General features: G+C 43.5%; 1 protein-coding gene across 3 annotated transcripts in view; it reads right to left on the minus strand.

The window, feature by feature from the left end:
- Positions 1-23,088, minus strand: part of hs2st1a (heparan sulfate 2-O-sulfotransferase 1a) — a 67,375-nt gene that overhangs the window by 23,535 nt on the left and 20,752 nt on the right. The gene's annotated exons all lie outside the window — the stretch shown is intronic.

Below are 23,088 nucleotides of genomic sequence, written 5' to 3' on the forward strand. Positions count from 1 at the left end.
CACGACGGCTTCCGGCTAGAAATCAGGCAAAGGCTGCCGCTTTGCCGTGGTCTTCTTCTCTAAGGTCTGCCGGGGCTCAGCTTCGCCCAGATCCGCGTACGTCCGCGGGACATGGAGGATAAGTCGGAACAAAGCTAAATGAAAAAAAGAAGAGCCGAGCCAGAGCTTGTCAATTAAATTACAGACTCGTTCTCGCTTCACAGCGCCTGAGAGACAATGGCGGAGAGGCTAGGCGCTGTAATTTTAATTCATCATCCCCATTCATTTAACATGACACCGTGAGAACAAAAGCCGGATAGTCACCTTCGGGAGTAAAAAGCCGTCTAAAGGTACCCTCTAACGGCACTGCGAATTGCATTTGAGAGCTCGTCTGGATAGTGCCTTTGTGTCTGCTCAATGAATGTGCCATGCATTTCCTAACAGATGGAACATGGCTGCTAGGCGTAAGGAGTGGGTCAGTGGGCAGAAGAATAATTGGGGGGGGGGGGGGGGGGGGGGGGGGGGCAAGGAGCTTCGCCTGAACCAAGGTGAGCTCAGAAGCAGAGGCTAATCAATCACCCCACTTCGACATTCATCCAAAGGTTTTACTAACAAGAAAAAGATCCTTGCAGCCAGCTCAGTCGTAATGAATGCTTGTGCTACCAAAAATAAGAGCTGATAATGTGTGAGTGTGAACAACTAGAGTCCTCACACGTTTAGTCTAACGAGCACAGAAATTAATATTGAAATATTTTGTATCCAAACTCTCATGAGAAAACTGTAACTTTCTGCTGCAACTTTCAGCTGGGTGCTGATCTATCTCTGAGAAAAGTATGATTCATTTAAGTATTATTCCCCCTACAAACTACTCCATTTTCTCATGCGTTTCTTGTGCTCCTGCCAACGAATTGCTGAACTTTTTTCCACCTATACTTGTATAATACAAGTTCAGCCTCCAAGAAGATAAACACATTTAATTAGTTATGTAATAAAACCAATGACTTCAAAGGCTATCAATCTTTAGTCAAGGGACACACATTGGGGTGAGGCAGGGGTGAGGATGCCCCACCACACAGGGAAACCTAAGCAGCCTATGAGGGGGGGGGGAAGCCTTTGGGGCCCTCTCCGAATGTTGAATGTCAATGTCCGTGTCTCATTAAGAATCATTTACAGCACTGACCGGACACCTTCATAAAACCCCCCCGCTGGTGAGGCGGGGTGTTAATCTGCTGAATATGATCCCTGGAGCGGGCGTTGGGAACCGGGCGCTACCGTTCCGCCGGGAGGGGAGGCGCGAAATGCCGACGCAGCGGACGGGCGACCGCGGCCGTTTGCGGTCGAGCACAAACCGAAACCGCGAGAGGAACGCCGTCGCCGGTCACGTTCTGAGCACTTTAAATATGCGACAACATTTGACAGATCTGGCCTAACTATAAGAAAATGCCTTGAAAATGCGAACAGACAGAAACGTGACTGAAATAATAATTATTTGCGGAAGAAAAACGCAAACATCAATATTAAAAAAAATATGGCGTGTGTGTGCGTTGTTCAATTCAGGGTCTGCACACAAATCGTGGCTCATGTCACACGCAGTAATCAGTGGTGCTCTGTCTTATCGCCGCTGTCCCAGAATCTGAATTATGGGTTTAAGTATCCTCAATCCCTGTATCCTTCCTGGCGTCAGTCACTCAATACGCGTGAGACTGGTCTACGAGTCGCCCCCACACAGATGGCCCCCCCCCCCCCAAAAAAAAGCGGCACTGCCCCAGACCACCTCCAGGCCGGTCCGGAGGGGAGGGGCTGTAATGAAGACATTACCCATAAGCCACAGCCGGCGTTCCGCCTGTCTTGCTGCGCGGACAGCTGGAGCAGTCCGACTGTGACCGAAGCCCTGCATCTGCGTCTGTCTCTTACGGCATCGCTGGGAATGCCTCCGCACTCGCTGTGCTTTCTCCAGGGCGGGGGCTCCGAGGGGGGAGGGGGGGGCAGCTCAGCGCTACTACATCCCTGTCCGTATCCGCCATGGCTCCAAAGACCGAAGCGCTTTGCTGAAACGTGCAGACTGTCCACAGTGTGTGTGAGTAGCACCCAGGGCCCTGTTTCACAAAGCAGGATTACCAAGGTAGCAGGATAACTGCACCGAGTAAAACCCGGAACCCTCCCAAATCTGGAACATGGACTGAAGTAAAAAAGGGCTGCTCCGGGTTTTACTCAGCGCAGCTATCCATCTAACTCGGTAACCCTAACCCTGCTTCGTGTCATACCCCTCTGGTCTCAGGGGAAAGAGGCCTGTATGCCTTTGACTGCATTATTGTGCTGTGAACAACACGACTCTTCAAAATAAACCTGAGTGAGGACTGACAGTATTGCTAGAAAACCACACTGCGTGAGGACACTTTAATGACAGCATCCGTCATACTAGCATCAACCCTTGCAAAAAAAAAAAAAAAAAAAGAAATATATGAATAAAAAATATTTCTATTTGTAATATTCAAACATTTGTGTCAAACCTGCACTGGTGAGTCACACCCTCATGCACTGAACTGTAGAATCGCGCTTTGCCCCACTTCCCTAATATTTTCCGGTTTGAGCTCCGGGCGTAGCTGTGCCTGTTCTTCAGGACCATTAGGGGCTCGCTCGCTCACTCTACCCGGGGCCTGTGGGATGTGCAGCGAAGCGTGGACCTGGAACGCAGCCTGTTGGGAGTCAGGACCTCGGGCGTCTCCCGCCCCCCACCCCCCACCCCGAGACGTGCGGTGGCGAGGTGGGGGACGTCTGCCGCTCCGAGTGACGGCGAGCCGCTGATGGAGGAAGGCCCGGAGACACGAGCGCACGGGCAGGAGCACAGGAGGCGGGAAGGCGCAAGAAATGCGAAGCCTTTTACGAGGGACTGCAGAGGCTCACCTTCACAGACAGGAGCAAGGCCCTGAAAGACGTCAGTGCATCGCAGTGGGGACTTAATCTGAAAAAATCTGAACGAGTACTTGAGGAAATGGAAGTAGCTAATTTAACTGGAACCTCTGAAAGGGGAGAATTTGGGTAAACACTACCATACTGAAATTTATGTTGATGGATGGATGGATGGATGAAGCAGAAAAGAAAAAAAAGATGAATGTGCTGAAAAAATGGGGCAATACATTTTTTTTTGCAAATTCCTAAGTGGTTCATTAAAGACAGGAAATGATAAATGCTTCTTTCTAGGTTTAAAAAATGGACTTTTTGGGCAACTATAAAGCTATTAAATTTTGACCAAGGGAGAGGCATAAAATAAAAAAAATAATAATAACCACACCCCTTTTGATTACAATGAGTTCCCTCACAATCCTGCCAGCAGGACAAATGAGAGAATCAAACATGAATCAGAGGGACTGAGACATGTGATCAAAGGAGCCAGCTCTTTTGATCATCTCAAACCACAATTGGCTGAAATTGCATGTATTCATTGAAAGTTTTATATATATATATATATATATATATATATATATATATATATATAAGCAAATGAGGTACTAGCACAGCCGCTTCTCTGGCTACTAAGTTGCTGCAGACGTTTACGTTCTGGCCGCAGCACGAACGGTTTCCACGGCAGCAGCGTGCAGATACGGACAGGATTTGGATTTGGTGCCGCAGACTCCTCTCGTCCCAGAGGTTTATCTAAAATGGTAATGGTAAAAAAAAAGCTAGCCTAATGCTATTCAGCAGCCTTGTCAGGGTGTTTTCGATGAGACGGGGAGATCGGGAAGCCGTGGCCCCGGCCGACGCGTTTTTAATTACGGGACAAAAGGCCCAATCTGCGACGATTAATCTCTTCCCGGCGACACGGGTTTCATTCACCACGGCTTCCCCCGCTTTACCGGCGCGGTGGCTCGTCCGTGGGCACGGACCGGTAATTACGCCAACACGTTACCCAACACATTCCTCACGCTCAAATGATCACCAATCAGATTTTTTTGAAATGATGTAATTCACAGGAACTGCCTCGCTGATGCACAACATGTTTCCAGCTAACCATAAAAATTTTTTTAGTGGTATACCTCATGCACACAGACACGCACACACACACACACAGACACTGCCTGTGGAGTGTGACTAACTTAACGACATTTACGACCACGAATCCTCAACATGCAAGACAGCTGCACTGTCAGTTGAGAATTTGTGAACATTCCTTAAATTTACACGTTATCAAAAGCTGAGGACAATTCCTTCTGAGAAATTTAAATCACATTTCAGGAAACACAAATTCAAAGATGCGTTATCTTTTAAGGGTAGCAATCCATGAAACGACTGTTTATTTTAGCGCACTACCACTAGGCTAGACAGATAATGTGCAATAAACACTGAAAACAGGTAGACTGTGAACAACCAAGATTAACAATATCGATACCAGGATTGAACCACGGTGGCTGCTGTAAACTGTGTAACCACCATTACAGATTGTATGGAGTGCATAATCAAACCATTTCATTGTCAAGCCTAGTGCTGTCCTATAATAAGCAGGTGATACACGGGTTGCTCACCTCTTGATGTTATTGCTTTACACCTTTGTGTCAAGACTCCCCTATGTTCACTGTCTTTCAAAGACAGCAACTCTAAATAGGCTATATAAATCACAAATCACACAAAAAGTTAGTATAAAAATGCACAGTGTACATTTAATATCAGCATCCTTTTCCTACTGTTAGGAACAGAGCCTAATTGATTGGGAAGAGCTAGCAAAACAAATAAGCCGCCTGAAATTTTAGAACATTGTTTAACAACACTGAGACACGAACGTACGAGGAGATGAATCTGGCTGAAAGGACCTATCGATCAGCGGACTCAGCGTAGACGAGGCCCGACGGCTCCATGCCAACCCAACAGCCCGGCTGCGCAGCGCTCCCCAAACGTGAAAATCTCCATTCTCTGTCACCTTGACCACTTCCTCTTAAAAAAGCACTGCACGGGCCGTCCTAACACGGGTCAAGGGGTGCATCGGCATTCAAACAGTAATGTCAAGGGGGGGGGTGGGGGTTTGGGGGGGGGGGTGGGGGGGTGCTCGGAGGACTACAAAGGTAGAGGCACTTTAGGCACTCCCCAGCTGAAGCAAAGCTCGGCGCCTCCCGTGAGGAGAGAAGGGGCTGAATGGAACGCTGACAGGGGAGAACAAAAGCGCCACTCCGCGCGTCCGCCTCAAGGTCGCCGCGGCGATGATGATGAGCGTCGAGCCGGCTGATTAAATCCTCCTGTCTGCTGATCAGCGGGCTTAGCGTGGAGACAAATCCACAGAGGCAGAGGCAGAGGGAGGAGGAGTGGGCTCGGGGCTAGCCAGGTAACGGCTACAAGACACCCCAGCTAGCCTTAGGTGGTGCTGCAAGAGGAACCATGCTACAGCCAGAAGAGAACTCCCAGTATGTTGCCGTCATAAAACCTTATATATCTCAATTAGAGTTTACTGCATCAGTGGAAAGGAGAACAGTTATGTTCTGTCAATGTTTAATGAATCTGTGACTAACAATGTCTAAAACATCTTAAGTACATAAGTTATTTATTTTTTTTTTAAATTCCCTGAAAGGGTTAATTTATGGCGCTGACAAAGTATTACAACATATTATTTTCTTTTATGTATTACTAATGTTTACACCAACTGTGGCTGATTTCAATGGTATTTGTTAAATATTAGCTACATGTCTACTTGACTAAGCATATAATTTTACTGACAATTAATATTAATTATCTGGTAAAACAAAACAAAAAAAAATCTTCTGTATTCATTGCACGTATAAATGGGATGCTTTGTCATTCAAGGCAGGAGAGCAGACTGCATTGAGAGAGGAGAGAGTCTGAACTTCGGCAATCGTGGGTTTGAGAAGATCCACCTTCCAGGGTTCCGGCTGAACGATATGGGATTGTAACAGGGATGGAGATTACAGACATAGCCGGCTCTGCAAATCAAAACGTCTGCCATTTCCTCTGTGCCTGTGTGGCCGGGGAATTCATGAGTCACAAATTAAGAAGCAGGACACTCTTCCCTCCTCTGACAAGAATAACAAAGTGAGAATGAAGTTGTACTGGAAGTTTCCATTTAAAAAAGGACCGGTACAGAGACTCTGCTTTTATAACCTCCCAGAGATGCATTCTACACATGCCCTGATTCCACATACCAGAGTGACAACAGAGATATTGGACCTGGAAGTAGCGAGTTACAGCATCCAATAATTGTAGTGTACAACAGACAAGCAACAATCTTAACTGTCCATACTAACAGAATGGTCTTCCCACCTTTCCACTGAAAGCCCTGTTACCCCTCTTCAAGCTCACGGCTCATCAGATATGTAACAGCAAAGAAAGCTGCTCCAATCCATGAAACTACCTGAGCCACACTGTCAAAATCACTGGTTTATGGAGAAACAGCTAACTTTTCACGCAAAGATAATCACAGCATGGCTCAGGGGGGAAAAGTGAAACATTCTTGGCTGAACCACGTAATTTTTCAAGATATGTAACAGACATCATCTCAAGCGGGAAGACACAGTACATGTATTGTCACATCTGTTGTGTGAAATTACACACAGAGCACAGATTTCCGGCGGGGGGGGGGGGACTCAGAGCCTGCATGCCTGTCTGCCTGCCCGCCCACACACACACACACACATTCACCTTTTAGTATGTATTAATCACCCTTCCACACAATCACCATTATAAAACGTTAATTGTGTGTTTGTGTGTGTGTGTGCAGCCCACTTCCTGTGCAAAGCTGCATACATTATTTAATACACGGCTTCTGTGGATCAGACCAGCCTCCAGCTGCTCGAGCAGTTTGTACTTCCTTGTCACCTAGCGTTACTGTCAAATCCTCCAAAAAAGATGAGACTTTAGACCAGAGCAAGGACAGCTCAATTATGACTCCCGGTGGATGAACTTTACAAGTAACATTTTTTTCTTAAATCCTTCAAGATATGTTCCAATTCCTTTGGGCACAGTTCTCCTGTGACTTGGTTATTTACCACATCTGAACTGAGATTGTCATTCCAACAGCAATATTACATTACCTCCTTGTTTTACGTCGGTCTCCCTTGAGAAAAGATGTGACAGCAAACATAATGTGGTGGTAAAACAATGCCACACATGGCAGATTGTATGCACTTACGTATGTGAGATGTGCTTCACTGAGGTATTGTTTTCAGATAACCTTTTTAAAAGAACACAGTTCTTGTGGTTTGTATGGATTGCCTGACAATCCTGAATCCGAAGACCCAGAACTATGACTGGTGTATCGTGGGGGAATTAGCAAGCATTTCACAAACTCACTCAGAATTAAACAACCTGCAGGTAAGATTTCTGAAAAAAGATGGTCTGGGAGAAATGGGGAAAAAACAAAAAATCATGAGAATATTCTTAATATAAAGAGAAATGTAATAAATCAAGAATTTGAAGGGAATTCAATTGTGGATAAATGAGCTAGATTCTGAAAATGACTGGAACTGTGTATCCAAAGTAGAAATTTGTAAAAGCCACAACAGAATCAATCTGAACTCAAGGACGCATACATTTAAAAACAGCTTTTCTTTTTTAGAAATTAAATTAAGATGTGTGAAGAACCACGATTCAGCCTCACATATCAACAGCACAATAAACTATGAATGACAAAAATTCACACCATTCACATGTCAATCCTGAAATGTCACACCAATCGCGTGTCAGTCTGGAAATTTGTGTCCAATGAATGGTATAAAAAAATTTTCATACTTCAGAAACACAACCGTAAAAACGTCTTTTTAATTTCACCGTTTGACCTGTTTTTGCAGTCATTTCCATCTGTCAACATCAGAGTTATTTGACTCAAACCCTCGCAGGTGTGAACTAGTACCCAATATATATAGGGAAAACATTTCCTGTTGGGTTTAAAAGAAAAGCCAGTTTGCAGCTAAAGAGTACAGCACAGAGAGAAGACGGGCAGCGAGGGATTTGGTCTGTTCAAAAGCTTTGCTGGACACTCCCGTGTGGGTGTCTGTGTGTGTGCGAATGTGTGTGCTCGTGTGATAAATGACAGGAATCTCCCCCGCTACTTCCTAACAGGAGGGAGCCTGGAAGTCCATTAGCATATTAAAATATTCACATTTCTGCTATCTGGGGCAGTGTCAGGTAAGGGAATAGAATGCCTGTGGTGAAAATGTAAGTTAGCAATTCACTTTTGGTTTATCACTGAAACATGGGCACTGAGGTCAGCCGTTCTGAATCCAGTCAAAATAATAACACTTTATCCTCAAAATAAATAAAAAAAGTATACAACACAGCTAGAGTGCTTTGGGGAGGGGGAGGTCGCCTTCATGTGAAATTGGAACAGAGCAAATGCATTAATTTCAGTCACACCTCACTCTCCAGTTCCTTTTGTTGTTAACAACTTTTAAAGAACAGTGACATCAGAGAGCCGATTAACAGAACTAGCCGGATGTGTTAGACAGCATCCAAGGTGATGCAAATGCATCTTTCAGAGTCTTTCTGTGTCTAATATTGCTTCATTAAAGGGGACGAGCATAAGCTTGGCTGAATAAATTATTTTTTCGGCATGTCACCACTGACTTTCATGCAAACACACGGCTGTTTGGGGTCTATGTATGGAATGTAGGAAAAAACATCTAGGCTAAGTCAATCAATGAAACAGAGTCAAATTTGCAATACCCATGCCTCGGGTTGGCAGTGACATTTATTTTACCCAAGAGCCTCTCCAACAGGGAACTTGAGCCTGCTGATTAAAATCAGAAACTGTTCACAGCTAAAGCAGGAGAGAAGCTAAATCATGGCCACGTTATGTTCAGCGCATCTCTTACCATCGCTGGTACATTAATGAATACTTCAGCCTATGCATTCAGAAACACTTGTGACTATACTTGATGAAGATAATGGGTGCTCGGTAACTTGAGTGACAGAGACCCCCAGCCCTAACAAACTGGCCTTGAGACAAGGAAGAGAAGGGAGAGGAACCGCTACCCATATCACTTTGGACAAATTACCCCACGATGATGATGATAATCACACCCTCTGATGATATGATTAGATTTATGCTTTTATCCGGTTTTTTTTTTTTTCACGTCCGTGTGAAAGAAATGATGGGGTTCGGGCTAATGAGAGCTGACGTCCGCCGCCGCCCAGCAGCCTGGGAAGACCCGCGGTTATTTCCATCAGCCGTCAAACCGGCTGAAAAGCCAATTATATCAGACAGGCCGCCCTCAGACAGCGTCTGGTAACTGCTAGCTCCACTCAATCAGGAGCCCGTCTGAAACGAGGCAGATATTAAGACGTGGTCCTTCGGACGGGAGAAGGCGTCTCGGACAAAGTCAGTCCCGGAGGTGTTGTGCGGCACCGCGGTGGAGAGACCGGATGTCAACCTATCAGGCCAGCGCGGCCAATCAAAACCGTCACGAGCCGAGCTATGGAACACTCCCTGGTGGAATCAAAAGGCGGCCCCACAAAAAAAAAAAAAAATCCATTATGGAGGGTTCTGAAATGAAAGGGTGATTGTTGCTGTCGGCCTATTCTGACATCCCATCACACGGACCCCCCACGCACGATCGGACGAACACCAAACCCGGTAGAGGAAGAGGGCATTCCAGATTGAGCACCTACCGTGTCCTCTGTTAGCAATTTGTCAATGGGCCAAGTGACCGCACGCAGATCAGATGCTTTATGAACAGCAGGTTCACTTGGACAAGTTCACAAAGGCAATCAGATTCCTCAACATGCTTGGACAGAAAGGACTTCTTAAACCTCCCCTTCTCAAGAACAATTGTCTTATGAAATCTGTCAAAAATGAGACCATTAACATCCACAAGTGTTTGTGGGGGGGACTATCTGACATTTCCAAGAAGACATTTGTTCTGAACTTTGAACTCTGAACTAATTGCAGGCACAGGTTTATTTATTTATTTATTTTGTTAAAAACAGTTTGCAAAGTTCATTTTGATCAAAGATTATCACTTTAACTCACTAAAGAAACAAATATTTTCACCTGAGTAAATTTTAGGGACAAATGTTCATGTTCACAATAGCTGGACTACATGGCAAGCAGCCTAAATCTGCATTTCTTTTTTCAAGCTTAAAAGCTACTTTCATAGCACTGATTTAAGGGTCATCAACCCATTGATTTCGGCATAAATCAGAGATGAATAATCTCATCCCCCCCCCCGGCCCAAGACGTGATCTTTTTTTCACAGTGTTGCGATAAAATGTATCTAGGTGACAATCTGCTAATTGCTCCTGAAAAAGAGAGTGGCGATGAGGATCGCTGCAGACTACTCGAACAGGTTGCTCAAATTCATAGTGACATTAGGATCTTCATTTAAAGTCACCTGCTATCCAGGCCGCTGCCATTACATTAGATGACACTAGTTCTTATATTTGAAACCTCACAGCTCAATAAAACTCTAGGCTACCTTTTTTGGGGACATTTTCACACAGAAGATGTGCTGTTCCTGAAGTAATTAGGCCTATCTCCTCTGCTGAAACCGATTTTGGCCCGCTGGTTCCGTTTCCATCGGCAGCTGGGCGATCAGTGCACTTTTAACAAGGAGCCCGATTAATTGCTGACTGAAGCTGGGGAGCTGAAAATCGGTAATAAGGTTATGTCCAAAGACTCAGCACTCCAAATAAGAGACACAAAGCGGCGGCGGAGGAGGAGGAGAAGAAGGAGGAGGAGGAAATGGAAAAGAAAGGAGAAAGAAAATTCCTTTCCATGTTTGTCAGTAACTTTTATATTTACATATGCATCCCTGAGTCAAAAATGCATTAAAAAAAACATTTTTTAAACATCCATAGCACAAGGGCAGTTTAAAAAAATAAAAATAGGTATATTTCTGCTAGCAGGGCATCCAACAGCACAATTTTCCAAAGTACCAATATTTCAATACAACCCTATGGGACTGTACCCAGCATAACAAACCATAGCTGCAATAATGGGGACATTCACACTCCTTATACCTGAAGGGAAAGTCTCCATTAAAAGAGCAAATAGGACTCTGCTATTCAGAGTATTTTTTTTTTTTTACCGCATAATATGATTTTTTTTCTGGCAAATTACATGTGTCGGGGCAATTAAATCTTGGCCCTTGCCACTTCCATTATAGTCTGGTACAGCTATTATTAGTCCATTATGGAGTCAGCAAATGCACCATGCTGTACAGGGAAGGCGGAGGAAAGCAGTGATCTACCATGTTTGCTAATGGCATACACCAGTCACATCCTGCCAGACAATTTTTGCACCTGACAATCTCTTATCAACATTGAAAGCTGCCAGCATTACCCAGCAGTCTTAGCTCTTCTATTTTCGGCTCTCCTCTCTCCCATAGCCATAAGGGACCTTGGTGCAGTTCTAATGTTGGTATGCAGGCCCTGCAGATAGCACAGATAGCTAGCGTACACACACACACACACACACACACACACACACACACACACACACATAGTTACTGCGACTGAGCTTGCTTTTATAGTACTGTAAAAAGAAGCCGGCTGCAATCAAATTTCAAAAAGCTGCCTCAATATTTGAATAAATAATTTCAAATATTTAATTACACTGACTCCAAATTACAGTGCATATTAAGTTTACAAATGTACTGTAATGATCAGAGAATTTATTATTATTTACTTTAATCGTATTTGTCTGTTCAACTCAAAAAAAAGTGTATTGCATAAACATTGCTGATTTGTAATGTATGAATGTCATTAAACTACCCACACGTGTCTATATTAATAAAAACAATCTGATGTGTTTCAAAGGTTTCACTTACTTTCGTCTTGGTGCTGAGTAAAGCCAATGTATGAGATTTCATACGTCAATGCAGTGAAGCAAGTCTCACTGGTGGTCTTAAGTGTAAAACACCATATTTGGTACGCAGAATTCCATAGTTCATGATCAAAATCTGGAGGAAAGTGCATTCTTATGTCTTTCTTTCCTCTGTTCCACTCTCTTACTCATTTCACCTCTCATTCCGTCAACCTTTTGGTCTTGCATTAAACTCTCGCTACCATTGATTGGTTTTTGATGTGCCCTGTTAGTTCCTCTCTGATGCTCAATAACTACGGTCTTTTCAACAGACCATAAAGCTGCGCACAATTGTTAATGAAAAAATAACCAAAGAACGTGTCCGGCTGAAAATACATTTCCACAAACTGAATAAATCGCACGAGTGGCTCTCCCTGCTCTTCAACGATACTTACTGGCACAGGGAAATTTCTTCATATTTTAGCACCCCATGGCGCTAGAACAAAAATATACAGCCAAGTCACCTCCCCAGAAAGTAACTTTCATCGCAGTGTCTTCAGATAGAACGACTTCCTTTCTACTCTAAGAGACGTCCCACTGAGTTAAAAGGCAAAGGCCACTCAAGTCTTTTGCTGGTATTCGGCAAGTAGAAATTACTTTCGCCATTTTCATAGTGAAGGTAGGTGGGCTGCCGGAGGGAGAAATCTGCTGAGCCTTTTTATTGCAATGCCAGCAGGTCTTGGTCCCGCGCTAGTTTCCGTGGGCCTAACCCTAGCCAGCTGTGTGCGGTGTACAGCCCAGAGGTCTTGATGAAAGCCGGTGTCCAGTCCGCTTGGCAGGAGAACAGACGCTGCTCACCCGCTGGAGGATCCACGGAGGCTCGGGTTTTTCATACATCACAACACGGCTAGATGCTCAGGGCTCTGCGGCAATTAAAAAACATGAGCTGGCCCAAGGGGTCTTATCAGCAGAAACAGTTTACTGGCACCCGGGCTGTCAATTATTCACTTTTCTTCAACCCATCGTAGTTTTGGTAGGGGAAGGTAATATCTTATGATTAGCCTATTCAAGTCTGATCGACAGCTCCGTTCGTAATTACGCGGCTCTTTACGGGATGATTGCCGCACGAAGCCTACACGATGTAATCAACGTAATCACCAGGTTGCCTTCCTTCAGGTTTCTTTTTTTTTTTGGCTCGGCTAACGCGTGTCAGCTCAGGTCACTAGCAGCGCTGCTGTTGACTTATTTACATGCAAGCCAAATGTCAGCATGCCGCCATGGCTGATCGCAGCGAGCCGCCAGAGACAGACAGAAGCCACGCAAAGCTTTATTTTTCCGGAAAGCCCTCCTGAAGATGCAGATTGATACGGATTGTGCGCGCCGTTCGCTGCAGATGCTACATGCCATTTCACTGATGACACCCTCTGGATGTCGTTAATGAAAGGGAAAATCAATCGTGCAGTACTGTGTCGACCAGCTTTGCTACTAACCTTATTTCAACTGTACTGGAAAAAAAGACTACGAGGACAACAAGCAACACTGCCAGAGGGAAATAAAATAACCTCTGAAGTATTTTAACAACCACAGCAACACATTAAGATTTGTTTTTTTTTTTTTTTTTTTTAAACTGGGACAACAAGCTGATGTGTCGAGCTAGCACCCAGACACCGTAAAGTGCAGTGCTCTTTCATCATCATGTGGGCAGAGGAGGGATCACCGTTCAGTTCTTTAAACAAAAACAAATATACCAGAAGCAAACTGCCCACTACTGACATGTTTTTGTTGTACAACGCATGATCATCAACAATGATTCCAATGACTTATGGACAGGAATTATTACTTTAATAGTCATTTATTACTATTAATGTGAAGCAAGATATGCACTAAAATAAGCCAAAAAGAAAGTATCACTCTGTGTATTTTAATTATCTAGCATAGTTGTAATCTAAGCTACGCTATAGCCAAATCATTGGTACACTGCCGTCTTACCTCACAGCGAAGATCTACACATAAAAGATCCTGCATGAAAAAGTCATTTTTTTCAAAGAGATTAACTCTTTTCAAAAGAAAACAATCTTGTGTAGTGGGGAAAGTGATTAGGGACCACCTTGCGTTGGGGCCAAGTGATTTATGAGACTGGGACCACACGCATTCTTCTGTGATAATTCTTCACTGGCCATGGAGGCCATTTTACCAGAGCTATTTTTCATTTTGCTTAAGCTTCGCTTCCTTTGCCAAATTGGCAGATGCAAAGACATAGGGAGTCTGAGTATAGAATATCTGAGTAATCTAGAGGGACCAAATGACCTGACATTTATCTTTTAGGATTGAGGTTTGCTTTGGTTCGAGATTCCGCAGTTGGGGAGTATTAACTTTAATTTAATTGAACTATAACCATTTGCTCGTCTGTACATACAGCACTGCTAAAACAGCATCAAACCGGTTCCTGGACAGTCACATGGTCTGTTGGTTTTAGTTTTCACATTAAAATCTGAAAACATTGCAGACCCAAGAATCCAGATGAGGTGAAATAACTGAGTCAGTAATCAACTGCTTTGACCGATAAATGATCAATTGTGTAACAGTGAGTTAAAGTGAGAACCAACAGACAACTGTGGCTCTCCAGAACTAGGGTACCAGACCCATGATTACAGGTTGAATTGGCCCTCTGAGACTGTGCACCCAGAACTTACTGGAGATGATAGTCTACTTTAAGCAACACATCGTAACTGTGCCGCCACAAATACCATCTGAGACAGCTCCAAGTTATGCTAGCAGCTAAAACTAGGTGTCTTACCCTGCTTGGAGCTTTCGAGCGGACCTTTCAACTTTCAGATTGGAAAAACAAATGGGCACTGAATTTATGGTAATACTTTAGGGTTTCTTTATAACAGATCTGCAATGCATAACAGATGATTCCTCTAATCAAAACAAAATACATTATATGATGTTTTGAAAAGATTCACACAAATATGCCAGCATGACACGGCTGGGTGATCCCTGCCGAAGCATAGCAGCACATCTAATTAAGTTAAATCCAGAGAGTAATTAAACAATCACTGCTCGTATGAAATGCTGAATCTCATATCAGTTCTTTCATTAAAAAAAATACAGATTTACAGTATGATTGATCTGCTGTAATGAAGAGAGATTTGATGCATAAAAACAGCATTGTGTATATAGATGGCATGCCAGCCAACTGTTATCCTTATCCTTTGTTTTTAAAGGCCATTTAAAAAGGTATTTTATTGAGGGCTTGTTGTGCATGTTGGGATGCGTAATGTATCACACGGCCATTTCTCAAGAAGGCTTTCAAAGCACGAAAGCCTTTCTAGCACTGAAATGGCTTTTTGAAGGAATATTGGCAGCTCACCGATAACTCCTTCTCATCAGTCTCATGAAACTTTCATAAAAATGTGCCAGAAAGTGAGTGAACCAAAAATAATCTTCACTGACTTCTTTGTCTTAATGGAAAAAAAAAATCATCTTTCAATGGTATTTGTGACAAGAAAGAAATCATTTCATGAGGTTAAATGCATATGTAACAGAAATATTCCCAGAAGGACTTGGAGGCAAGTCCCTCAACATCACATCTCAATCTTTTAAACTCATCTACATACAAATCTACATATAACCACTTACTTGGGCAACAGTGAAAAATTGGAGAGACACCATGTTACCAGGATCAAAGGCACACATACCACCTCCAAGACAGCTGTGGAAAGATTACATCAAACCTCAAAGAGCTTCTCACAGATACTGAGCTATTGGTGGCCAGGTTGTGCAATGCTGGAAATGGAGCTCGGATCAAAGAGCAGCAATTCACCCAGATGAAGGAGGGAAAACCACTCCACAGCACTCCGTATCACAATTGATCCGGTCGCATTTTCATAGCGAGAACTCCTCCAGAAGCACAAGGTGCAAAATCAGATCCCTTAAAGTTCTACAAAAACAGTGAACACAGGCTGCATGTAAGTGGTTTGAGGAGAGCCCAACCGCTCAAGAAATAACAGACTTTTGGTAAGAATTGGGAAGTCGACAAGTAGTGCAATGCATTCAAATGAAACGTATGTGTGAAGTACTGCTGGCATAGCATATTTCCCTCCCCTGCTGACATCCTACTGAAGACACCCCCGCTCCCTGTCTCCCCAGAGAGAACAGAGGTCCAGCAGACTTTCCTGCTGATATGGCAGGACGGACTACGAAACCCGCCAGATCTGAGAGGCCCGACCCGCGCATCGCAACCGGGGTTCAGTTACGGATTCGTTTCCATGACAGCGGCGCCACCGTCAACGCGTGCCAACAGCGTCGTCCTCCGACTACGGCGGTTTGATGAATTCGCCGAGCCTGGAACGCCTCAAGTAACGTCTCTTCCGAAAAACGCCGCGTAGACGCCATCGCTCGCCCGCACTTGCGGTTGACGGGCCGCGTTTCCCGTCAAACCCTCCCGTGAGGCTCCGCCACCCCGCCCCTCAGCGAATGCCACCCTGAGCAGCGTCACAGCGCACATCCGCACACATCCCCAGGAGGAAGAGCGGAAGAGGATTATCCGCGCTGCCTGCGGGCAAACTGGTGGGCGATGTCTTCTGCTTTCTTCCGCTAGCTGGTACTGCTCTGGTTCCGCCCACTCTCACGACTTTTGAAGTAGGCTGAAAAAGTGCGAGCAGCACAGTGGCTTCGGTCTCTGAGGGCTGCGTGCTGTAGTTATGTGGCAGGTGCCCCTCGTGAACTTCACCAAACCTCTGGGTCGCATTACCAGTAAACTCTTTGGATTTGGCTTGCACTTTTGAGGGTGTTCTCACTGAAACGACATTATATTTAAAAAGAACTGCGAGAACCAAACTGCATGCCTAAAACGTGTTCACAAAACCTTCTCATTGCATTCATGGCGTGTAAAAGGAGGGGGGAAAAAACCTGCATAGTGTTCAGATCTTTGCTGCCAACTTCCTGGTACCTTGGGGGGCCGCGCTGAAACTGCTGCTGCTGGCACTATATCCCAAAACAGAAGGCGTTGACGAGGGGGTCGAACAGGCCTGCTGACGCGGCACGATGGAGGCATAACAAATTAGACAGAAAGTCAAAGTTGACACGCAAGGAGAGCTCGATGGTTTCTTCGGTTCCACCTTCCGTAAGTGCAATGGAGACAGCCAGGCACGATATTCACATGCAAGCTACGTATGGTACACCATGCAAGGAAGGGTCGCATTGGCTATTCCTCGCAGGTTGAGATTGTGCAAGATGAATGCAAATTTTTTTAATTCACATAGCTATTATTTGAAACACAGCAACCTTTTGGTTACAAATATGAATGCCATGGAGAGTTACGCAAATTTGACCTAGAATTGACCTTCACTGAAGTAAACTAGTGGTTAAATGATCCGTTTCTGCACGATTTTAACCCAGAGAACATGAATGCAGTTTATTTAAGTACACGCTTGCTTTGATTATCGTCCCCATAGATTTCATGCTGAATTATTCATTTTTTATGTGATTGAGCCACCCCAGAGAATCAAGCAACATTTTCTTGACATGCAAGCTCTGCTGCATTTAGATTAGGCTAGTATTCATGGTAACAGATTTGGAGCTTATAAATATTTTGGAACACGAAAATACAAATTTATTCCATGCAATTTTTTCATAACCAGAAATCTATCCACTGTTGGATAACTGGCAACGCTCACCATTTCATTTAAATTGTTCCGCTCACATGTAATGTAACCTTTAAACTAAAACAGCACTCTAAGGGAGGAGGCTCTAATAATGACAGTGCTGACATGACAGAAAAAGGCTGGAAAATTATGCAAAGTAGTAAACATAGGAGACATTCACGTGTCCCTCCGCCATCCCCGCCAAACCTTCCTCCATTTCACAAATTATGCTAAGTTGCAGATACTATTACACTGTCATCTCTAATGCTGCAAAAAATTTGATTATAACTAAATTTTGACTGAATTGAGATCTCTGGTACAATAAACCAAAACAAAAAAACCCAAAAACTAGCAGCTGTGAGTAATCTATACGATCCGTTCAGAGTTTTCTGTTGTTTACACGACTTCCTTAACTAAATCAAGGCCTGAGCACCAGACTCGTCTGCTTCAACTTGCTGTCATCTGAGAACATTACAGCTTGTTCTTGACAACATGCCACATCCATCCAAAGATATAATTTCCTACACAGAATAAATAACTAAATGCCTGTGCTGACACACATGCATCGAGACACTTCATTATTTTGTACACTAAGCATTGAGATAGCAGGTGTTATTAATGGAACACGAATCTGCTTTGACTTCAATCTCCATTTATGATGTAATGAAAAACAGACCGTTCATGCCCCTGATGTTATCTGTTTTTACACAGCAGTGAACTCTGGTCTCTGTACAACCATCTGCACAAATCAACTGTTTTTAAAAGTAGTCAGTGGAAACAATACTTAATTAGATACACTTTCATGATTTGTCATTAATGACAGATAGCCTGCTCATATTTGCTCGTTTTTACACTATAACTTATCCAAGACCGGGCAGGAAAAAAAAAGTCTTCAAACAGAAATGAATTTCAGATTACATCACACATCTCCTTGTATCACTTACAGACTGGAAGAGATGGCAAAGAGATATGGAGGTAAGGCTACCCCTGTCAAGATTTCATTAATCTCAGAGTAGTCATTGAGGCTAATTTGCACTGTACCTTGATCCCAGTGTCCTGAGTACCAACCCATCCTAGCAGGTCCAGACCAAATTCTAGGTGTTCCCAAAGACAGATGCTCTACATTTGTGTAGAAATATAGTACATATAATAAATAAACTAATTAGATAAACTTGTTTAGTAAACTACTGAAGTGGCACACATGGCTACTGTAGAGTGCACTGATTTTTAGCCATTTCCAATGCTAAATTTAGCAGCAACGGTAAATACGGCAGTTCAACATGGTCACAGCCAGTGTGAAGTTCAATCTACTAGAACCATTATGTGAAGCAGGCAATTATACAAAATGGCCTACTGTCACAGTTGCTGGCACACATTTCCAAGCCACAACAGACAACACAATATTGGCCATGATGAGGCATGCAGAAGTGTGAAAATGTTTCTGAGAATGATTATAAAATATAGAAACAGAAATATTAAAGCAGCAAATATCTGAATTAAAAAAATAGAAAAGGCTCACAGATGTGAAAATATATATTGTTTTATTAGATGTAGATGCTTTAGTGATCTGAAGGTAATGAAACATTCTTTGCAGAATTTATAGAAACATTCTTTCTCTGCAGAATTTATAGAGCAACTTATTTAACTGCAGTATTCTAATAAAAGTACTGGTAATGTCAGGACAAGCAGAATCAGAACCATGTGGTGCATGTTAGCATTTTGTCCATGGATAATACTCCTATTCTTTGAGAAACATGCAATAAACCTATTCTTCTCCCATGCTTTGCTCAGAATGGACTTTCAGAGGACTTTATATAAATTCAGTAACATACGTAAAGGACCTAAGTTATAAATTGCTGTGACCGTTTAACATGTTTAGAATGTTGATAATTGCTACATGAATCCACTGCAGCGAGTTTGGTGGATTGCAAATCATGGTTTCACCTCTACATACATATCCTTTCACCCTTGCCTTTTATTCATTTTAATCTGGTATTTACTGCGAGAAATTTCATAGCCTTGTTTCCTTGTTACTTTTAATTGTTCGTGGTGGGATTGAATGCTGTCAGGTTAAACCTGGCTAAACTGCAGGGGTTTCAAACCTCATACCCGGAGGGCCACAGCGTCCCCAGGTTTTGGGTTTCGCTTAAATCAGCAGCTAATTCAGGCCTTGGAAAGCAAGTGGAAGCACACAAGTGCTGAAACGCACCAAACAGAAGCAGACACCGCAGCCGTCCAAGACTGAAGTTTGAGCTCCGTGCTCTGGTGCGAACAGAGCAGCACATAGCCTATGTGCTACATTCCAGACCAAGAAAAGGTCAGTTCAGTTCAAATGCAGTGCAGCTTCCATTTTGTTCTGTTCAGTTATGATTTCCCACCTCAGCAAGGCAGAACAGATTGCCAGATCCCTGTTCATGTTAACAAACAAAAAATAAATATAAAAAATCCCAATGAAAGATGCATTTCATAATGAATAAGATCTCGGGGAAAGGCCCAAGAAAAGAGTGGAAAAGAGAAGTCAGATCAAAGCACCGATCTCTTCTGCATGTCGTCTAGAACGAAGTGCGTGCTAGGGCTGAGATTCCGAGAGGGTGTGCAGTCCAACAGTCGATTCGGCGTTTGAAACAAAGTGGCAGCTGCCAAAAACATTATTGGCATCACTAATGCACACTTGGCAAGCGGAGAGAACACACAGAAGCACGTTAGGACAGCACAGCTGAACAGGACATACTCGGTGACTGCAAATAAAAACTGGAAATGGAAGGACTACACAAACACAAGTCTAGTCTCAGAACAGATCGAGATGGGAAGCTGGGTTCTATTAGCCTATATATAAGGAAATAAAGTGGGGGGTGTGGAGTTGGGGGGTGGGAGTCAGGCAAGGGCAGGGAGTGGGATGCAGGGGCTGTTACACTGCTAAAAAATCCACTGTTTAACCCCTCAACAGAAGACACAATTCTTCTGTTGAGGGGTTAAACAGAGAAATACCCATTTGCCAATGAAGGAAATTACACACATTTATGAAAGAAAGAAACGGTAGTACATCTAAAAGAAATCTTCCTTATTCTTATCATACACAAGCCAATATTACCTTTTTATTATAAGAGAGACTATAAAGGTTTGCTGGAATAGAAAGACTCCCAATAGAAAATCAAATTTTGAGAAGATATTTTGAGCCAAGTACCCTAAGATAATGGATTCAACATCATGTAATCTACAGCCACCATACATTTTATCACTAACACCTTGCAGAAGGTCTGTATGAAATATCTTCCAAAATAATTTCAAAGACCACATTTTTAATCAACTTTCAGGGCATACAATTTAAAGAGGAATATCAAAAAGATTACTCAATGTTTTGTGTATTTACAATACATGATCACAGAGAAAATGCCGCTTCAGTGTTTTAAAAATGAAAATGAAATGGCAGAAAATCCAGTCCAGCAGTATTATCCCAAGTGTTGATGTAGATAAGTGCACCAAGGTTCATGCCGCTACGGTGGACTGTATGTTCATTATGACAGTTCAAACATTTCAAAACTTGGAAAAATGTTAGGTTATGTTAGAAAATGTAACTGTTATAGCAGTAACATGAGGCCAAATTGATTCCATATTTGACGTGTGGACAACTGCCACAGTCCTCAAAGCCCTGCCAAGTTTATTGAGTTTTTGTTACTTTCTACTATCTACTTCTACTTCATAGAAGAAGAATCCATAAAAAAGGTGTCTCTACTCTTGCTGTGTTGCTGGGACTGTGTTTCTTAATTACAATTCAGGTGCCAATGAAATTCATGACACCTCTATCACACAGTTAATCTTGTTCACAGGAAATCATTTCAAGAGGAACAACCTACGAATGGAAACATTTGGACGTGGTTTTAACTTGGCTTGTCATACTCAACTGAAAACTTTCCCTCTGGCTTTCAAATACATTTAGATTCTTTCTTGACGAGAATTCATTTTGGGGTCTAATGAGATGTACAGGCTGTCACTTTTCCCCTAGATAAACTCTATAATGTAGCTGCAGAGGCAAAATAGTCATCCAGTCTCTGTCACTGAAGCTGTCAACTGCAGCCTCTCTTCTGAGGGAAGTGACAGTCCTTGCATGCAGTACGTTCACATCGCCCAGCAGAACAGCAGGATGTTCACAGCACACCTTTCTGAAGGACAGGTACTTCTTTACACAAACAGTGCTCATTCAAAATCCAACATTCAATAACATTGATTCCACACAGGCTAGTATCTCAGAAATGGAGATTACGGGAAACTGAGATGTGCACAGGTAGGCCCAAACCAATGAACCACGGAGAACAGACATCCTGTGAGACAGCACTGACGTTCCCCATCTGCAAACGCAACACAAAGAGCCTTGTGTGGCAGATCGATTTTCACTGAAAGCATTGCGTGGTCTCTTCGCGTTTTAAAAGCATTTGTGCAATGTGCAAGCTCTCCGTTTCCATGGCACCTAACCAAGCAATAACAGACGTCCAGGTACATGCACCCCCGACAGCTCCCTCAAACCCCTCCCAAATGGGCAATATTTTGCTCCCTAAAACTGAACTACAAAAACAGAGCTGTCACCAGGGACGTTTTTAACAGATTTTTTCAAACATTTAATAGCTTTTTCAAACTTTTTCAAAAAATCTCCTCCCAATATGTTAACAGCACAGAAACTCAAACCAGCAGTGATGAGGCTGAACTGACCTGTTCATAACAGTCAGGGATTGACCAATCTGAGAGATATAGTGTACTGCAGAACAGTGGGGTTCCCAGGACAAGATTTACTTCTCTGGCCCATGAAGTTGCACAGGCTTACAAATGGCTTGGACCTTTCCTGACACAGGTGACCAATCTCTATTAACTGGGCACTCCTCTTGAGTACTGACCTTTCATTCTCTGCCTCGCCGATGTTAAGCTGTGTTCTCCAACCTTGAGGCTTCTTGCCTTCGCTGTCAAACCACAGGCTCCTCCACACTTAGCTGTTGGCTGGCTCACGTCCCGTTTCTCAGCAGCTAACAGAGTGTCCTTGTTATACTGAATTATATTTTTAGGGTAACGGAGGAATTTTCTTGGACAACCCATGAAATCGAAAGTTAGCATTATGAGGGATCAATCAGAACCGCAGCTTAACACGACGGGACGATTCGGTAGGAATGGAGCATCTTCTGAAGTGCAGAGAGGTATCGGGAATGAAACCTTCACCATCTCATCATCCCCACAGCCTGATTTCACCATCCTGACAAAGGCACACTGCTGTTGGCAGATAAAAAGGGCTCTGGATAGTCTACACCTGACTGAGGCTTCCTCTCCTGAATAATTAGCCTGCGCTCTGCAGAGGCGGCGCGGACGCCTGGGACGGTAACCAATCAGCGCTAAAGCAGAGTGACAGTTTCCATTACCTTCCGACAAGAGCAGGTCAACCCACCCTTCACCACCTTCTACAAACCGCCGCTTCAATCCTTCAGGACTGAAGAAACGTGTTTAGACCGAGACAGAAGACGCTCTGTGAGACGCTAACCAAAGTGAACAAGAGGCATGTATTCATTATGTTAAGAAGAAAAATAAATATCAGAAATATTGGCGAAATATCAGAAACGTCCAAAATTAGTTTATTTTTGAGGACATCAACACCAGGTTCTCAACCATTTTCAGATTATCGTCGCACACAAACCGGTTAATAAACCATCGGCAAACCGTGAGGTCTAGCCGAAATGTCACAGC

Source organism: Anguilla anguilla, chromosome 6 (genome assembly GCF_013347855.1).
Source record: "Anguilla anguilla isolate fAngAng1 chromosome 6, fAngAng1.pri, whole genome shotgun sequence".
In the NCBI taxonomy this organism is placed as follows: Eukaryota; Metazoa; Chordata; class Actinopteri; order Anguilliformes; family Anguillidae; genus Anguilla; species Anguilla anguilla.